This window comes from Myotis yumanensis, unplaced genomic scaffold, assembly GCF_028538775.1.
Source record: "Myotis yumanensis isolate MYYU_CA2020_CCGP unplaced genomic scaffold, mMyoYum1.0.hap1 SCAF_11, whole genome shotgun sequence".
Lineage (NCBI taxonomy): Eukaryota > Metazoa > Chordata > Mammalia > Chiroptera > Vespertilionidae > Myotis > Myotis yumanensis.
In genome coordinates this window covers 17,089,753-17,095,406 of record NW_027223762.1, presented here as the reverse complement: position 1 = coordinate 17,095,406, position 5,654 = coordinate 17,089,753, and the positions used below count along the sequence as shown (strand labels likewise).

General features: G+C 43.6%; 1 pseudogene; it reads left to right on the top strand.

The window, feature by feature from the left end:
* The first annotated feature begins 497 nt into the window (after window positions 1-497).
* LOC139020284 (U5 spliceosomal RNA) lies at window positions 498-586 on the top strand (annotated as a pseudogene).
* Window positions 587-5,654: the final 5,068 nt, after the last annotated feature.

Here is a 5,654-nt window from a genome sequence, read left to right as displayed (position 1 = left end):
GTGCTGGAGAGACTAACTAAAGATGAAAGAATTCAGCCACATAAGAAACAAATCAAAGATGTTCTTATAATCCATTCTAAAGATTTTTAAAATTATTTTTGTAACTATTTTTGATAAAAAAAAAAATAATAGTCAATCTTCACCAACTTTAACCTTGGGTTGGGATTTGTACTGTCTTAGAGGGAAACCAACTCTGTAGGAGAGTCGACAGTGTTGACTGGTAGATTAGGTAGACATGCCAATTGAAAGAGTGGTCTCCATTTGTGTCCACTCTCTCACCTTTCATCCACTCCTCCAATTGTAATTTGTCTCTGCTTTCACTATATAATCACAACCAGTTAGGTCACTATTGCAAAAGGAATGTCTGTGTCTCCTCCCCACCCAAATTCATATAGTGAAATCCTTACCCCAATGTGAAGTATTAGTAGGTAGGCCTTAGGTCATGAGGGTAGAGCCTTCATGAATGGGATTAGTATCCTTATAAGAAGAGACAGCCTATACTCTGGTTTCTCTTCAGATCGCATAAATCTTTCGCCTTTTACTAAAGATTTCCGTGGAGAAGAGACAGCCACCTGTACGCTGGAAAGAGGGCCTGTACCAGAACCCAACCATTCTAGCTCCCTGATCTTGGACTTCCTGTCCTCCAGATCTGTAAGAAATAAATGGTTGTTGTTTTAGCCACCCACTCTATAGTAATCCTATATAATGAAAGGCTAATATGCAAATTATCCCCTTGACCTGGAGTTTGACTGGGAGTTCAACCAGGGGGCAGGGCCGGCCAGCCCACCTCCTGTGTCCCCTCCCCTTAGCCAACCGGGCCAGATTGGCCCCGATCGGGGTGGGGGTGGGGGGGCAGCTGGACCCCACCTGTGTACGAATTTGTGCATCAGGCCTCTAGTTTGTTATAATAGCCCAAACTAAGAGAGAGAGATCAGTGGCCTTTATTTATAAATTAAACACATGTATTTTAGCCCTGTTCTTGTTTAGTCATTTGGGAGCATTTAACATTATATACCACTAACTGCTCCTTTAAACCCACTCTTCCTATGTCTTCCCAAATTCCCCACTCTCCCGATTTTCCTTGCTACTCTGGTTCCTCAATTCAGTTTACTTTAAGAGTCCCTATTCTATTCAACCTTTTAATTTTTGTCATCTTGGGGTTCTAGGTTCTTTTCTCTTTTAGCCATGTCCTCTTTACTGGGACAAGTCTATTTATTTTCATGATTTCAATTTCAGTTAACATCTGTATGAAAGTGCTATCTCCATCAACAATTTACTTTTGGGGATTTAGATTAGCATATGTTCTCAGCATTTCTAGTTGCATATTCAATACTTCAGGCTCAACGTGATCAAACATAAAGGCATCATCTCCCCGCATCTACTCTTGTTTTTATCATAAATGTCTGTCGATTTAGCTGCTCAAGTCTAAAAACTGCATGCCATTTAAGATTCTTTTTCTTATGTGCCACAGTTGTGCCTACTGGGTGTACCTCTTAAATGTTTATCTAATCTTTTGCTTCTTTCCATTCCCACTGCCATCAGCCAAGTCCAGGCCACCAAAAACTCTAGCCTGGCTTATTGCTGTAGCTTCCCCATCTCCACAAACGTGCCCACATTGTTTTCTAATGATGCAACTAGTAATGTCACTTTCATAGATAAAACCCTTTAGTGGTTTCACATTTTTCCTGTGATAATGTCCATGCTTCACCCAAAAAGTACCTCTCAAACATATTGCAACCAATCATTTCATTGTGCATTTATCCTACTAGACTATAAATAATTGTTTACAGAATAGAGACAAAGTCAGATAGTATCCTGTGTACAATGGTAAGGATGAACTTATTCCAGCTTACTAGTTAAGGCGTATGTATTCAAACTACTATATTCTCTCAACTGTAATGGCTGTTATATACAGAGGACTAGAAACAATAGTCTTTTCCCCTCTCTAATTTTATTTTCTGACTGGAAGAAAGTTAAACAAAAACCATCTATATATATAAAACCCTAATATGCAAATAGACAGAAAGGCAGAACAACTGAACAACCAAACAATCGGTTGCTATGACGTACGCTGACCACCAGGGGGTACGTGCAGAACATAGCAGGCATCAGCAGCAGGCAGCAGAGTGCGGAATATAGTGGGCATCGCCACAGCAGGATGGTGGAGCAGGTGAGCGGGGGGCACCAGACCAAGGCAGGGCGCCGGTTGCTGTCATCGGGATGAGACTCTGTGGTGACCGATAATTCTTTGCTCCCATGTGCCATGGTCTCACTGGGTGCTCGCACCTGCTGTTGGCGCCAGCCCTGCTTGCACCTGCTGCTGGTGCTGGAGCTCGCACCCACTGCTGGTCCCCGGTGCCATCCCTGATTGCTCGGTGACGTCAGCGGGTGCAACCAGAGGCTTCCGGCCCCTTTCACCTGGCAGGGCTTCTCCACCTTCCCCTGCTCCTGAGGGGCAATTGAGGCTGGCAGCTGCCTCTCGCACCCACTGCTGGCAATGGCCCCACTTGCACCCGCTGCCAGTGCCAAAGCTGCCACTCGTACTCGCTGACGGTACGAAGCAATTGGGGCCGGTGCCAGTAGCAGGTTCGAGCGGTGGCTGCTGGCCCCTATTGCCCCTCAGGGCTTCTCCACCTTCCCCCTCACCTGAGGGGCGATGGGGGCAGCAGCTGGCGTTTGCATCTGCTGCTGGCACCGGTCCCAATCGCTCAGCGCTGTCAACGGGTGGGAGTGGTGGTGGTGGTAGCAGGGCTTCTGGCAGACAGAGGACCAGGGGCCGCGGCGGGAGGGGCCAGGCGGGGGCACAGTGGATGGGCCGAGACCCGCCCCTGTGCCCACTGCAGCCTCGCGGCCCTCAGTTCCTTTCAAGGTGCACAAATTTATGCACTGGGCCCCTAGTTTACGAATAAATCATGTAGCAATGCCTGTAAGTAAAATAGAGAAATCCAAGATAAAATATTTGAAGAAATTTCACCAGAGGTGGGATTGAAGTTAGGTCTTAGAAAGTAAGTAGGATTTGAGAACATGAAGAAAGAATAAAATGTATTTCACAAAAAGAGAGTAACACATAAAAATTAAAAATAAAACATTAAATCTAATTTTTTAGTATAAATAAGCATAACAGTAAACTTGCATAAACTTTAACTTTGGGTTGAGGTTTATACTGCCTTAAAGAAACATGGTAACATTTCTTGGTAAATTGTTTCCCCCTGGTAACTATTATTTAACTTGGTTCCTTGTGGTGGTTAGAGACCATTGATGAAACCAATGTCTTGGTTTTGATATCTGTGTAGACTGCATCAATTCCATGGGCCAAGATCATGCCTCCCTCATACTGAGCATGATCTGTTGTAAAGACATGTCCTTCCTCAGAGGTGGGTGCTATGTGCTGGTTGAGAAGAGATAGGCAGATAAGTAAGTGGGTTGAGTGTTTGCCTTTCTTCTGACTCTGTAGAGGCCTCTCTCTAATTCTGTCCTATTAGATAATTAAGACCCTATGGTTTAACCCGCAATTCAGAAGTAGATCTACTTACTTTTCTTTGAGAAATGTCATGTGTTAGTAGGTGGTTTTATGCACTGAATTGTATCTTCTCCCAGCCCAATTCATATGCTGAGGTCCAAGTCCAGGCCCCTTAGTGCCGCGGTCGGTCGGCAAACTGCGGCTCGAGAGCCACTTGTGGCTTTTTGGTCCCTTGAGTGTGGCTCTTCCTAAGCCTTAGGAGTACCCTAATTAAGTCAATAACCATGTACCTACCTATATAAAGTTTAAAATATTTAGCTCTCAAAAGAAATTTCAATCGTTGTACTGTTGGTATTTGGCTCTGTTGACTAATGAGTTTGCCGACCACTGCCTTAGTGAAACCACTAGTCCATGGCTGGTGAGCGCTGCTGTAGCAGTGCTGACTGTGTTGGGAGATGGGGGTCTTCAAATAGGTAATTCAGTTAAAATGAGGTCATTCAAGTGAGCCCTAATCTGATATGACTGGTGTCCTTGTAAGAAGAGAAAATTTGGACACAGATAGGTCCAGAGGAAAGACCATGTGAAGACACAGGGAGAAGATGGCCATCTGCAAGCCAAGGAGAAAGGCCTCAGAAGAAACCAAACCTGCTGACACCTTGATCTCAGACTCCTAGCCTCTAGGATTGTGAAAAAATATATTTCTGTCTGTGCTACCCGGTCTGGGGCACGTTGTTATGGTAGTCATGGAAAACTGGCACTGAAGAGAGATTTATCTTTCAAAGCAAATCTCCAACCAATAGTTAAGATAATGCTCTTGCTACATATATTTAAAAGAATAATCTTCAAATAACTTTAAAATGAACAATATTACATTTTATTAGGGTCACTAGAATAAAAATGTGATATTTAATGCTAATTTATAGTTTCATATAAAATTTCAGATGCTGTTTTACTGTAAAGATTATTAATATAGTAAAATACATCCTAATGTAAGGAATATGATATGGTTTTGTATGTCTGTGTGTGTTATTACATATCCTGGCACAGTTTAGAATTTATTTTTTAAAAAGAGACCAGAAAAATGCTGTTTGAAGTAGGTCAAAGCCATGGATGATAAAGTTCTTTTATGTTACCCAAGGATGTTAAATGGATTGTACAGTAATCTGAAAGTGCCAATCCTATACTTAAGGGTGGAAAAGTCATTTCCATTTAAAACTTCTATTTTCTCTTCCTCGTATATATATACTTTAACATTCCATTTGCTGAATTCTCATGCTTCATCTCAATTTCAGCCACATATTGTGAGGTTACACAAAAATTCATTGGGCCAATCCTGAGACATTCAAATGTGAAAGGGCATTTTTCAGTTAGAGGATGTTTTTGAAACAGATTAATTTTAAGATTTTTGTCATTCAAATGGTTAGGCCTTTAATTCAAGTCATGCTTTTATATGACTTGAAATAACTTGCATTGGAAAGAGCAAATCTGTAGCTTTTTGAAAGAGGTGCCCTGACCATGGGAATGGGCGCTGGCTTCTGAATGGTGCTGCCCTAGTGGACTCCCCAGTGTTGCTGCTGTGCATTCGTGCACCAGTGACTGTCAAACACCATCCACGTGGATATGGCAGCACAGATGGCCTTCCTGTGGCCAACGGTCACTTGAAGCAGCTCAGTTCTTCTCCTATAGCTCAATCAGACTTTTCTAATATATGTCCAGTCTTCTCCAGGATTATCTATAACAACAATTCCCAGTCACAATTTCCAATGAACCATCCTAGATAGTAAAAGGGTAATATGCAAATAGACTAAATGGCAGAACTGAACAACCAATCAAAGTGTAATATGCTAATGATATGCTAAGGCTGCTCAACCGCTGACTACCAGGGGGCAGACATTCAATTGGTCGACCAGTTGCTATGACGTGCACTGACCACCAGGGGGCAGACAGTTGACCAGTCGACCTGTTGTTATGACGTGCACTGACCACCAGGGGCAGATGCTCCGACTGTTAGGTTAGCTTGCTACTGGGGTCCGGCAGATCGGGACTGAGCAAGGTGGACCGGACATGCACTAGAGCCCTCCCACAGTTCCTCCCTGGCCCGGTTGTGCACTGATGGGGTCCCTCAGCCTGGCCTGACCCCTCTCGCAATCCGAGATCCCTTGGGGGATGCTGGAGAGCCGGTTTCAGCTCGATC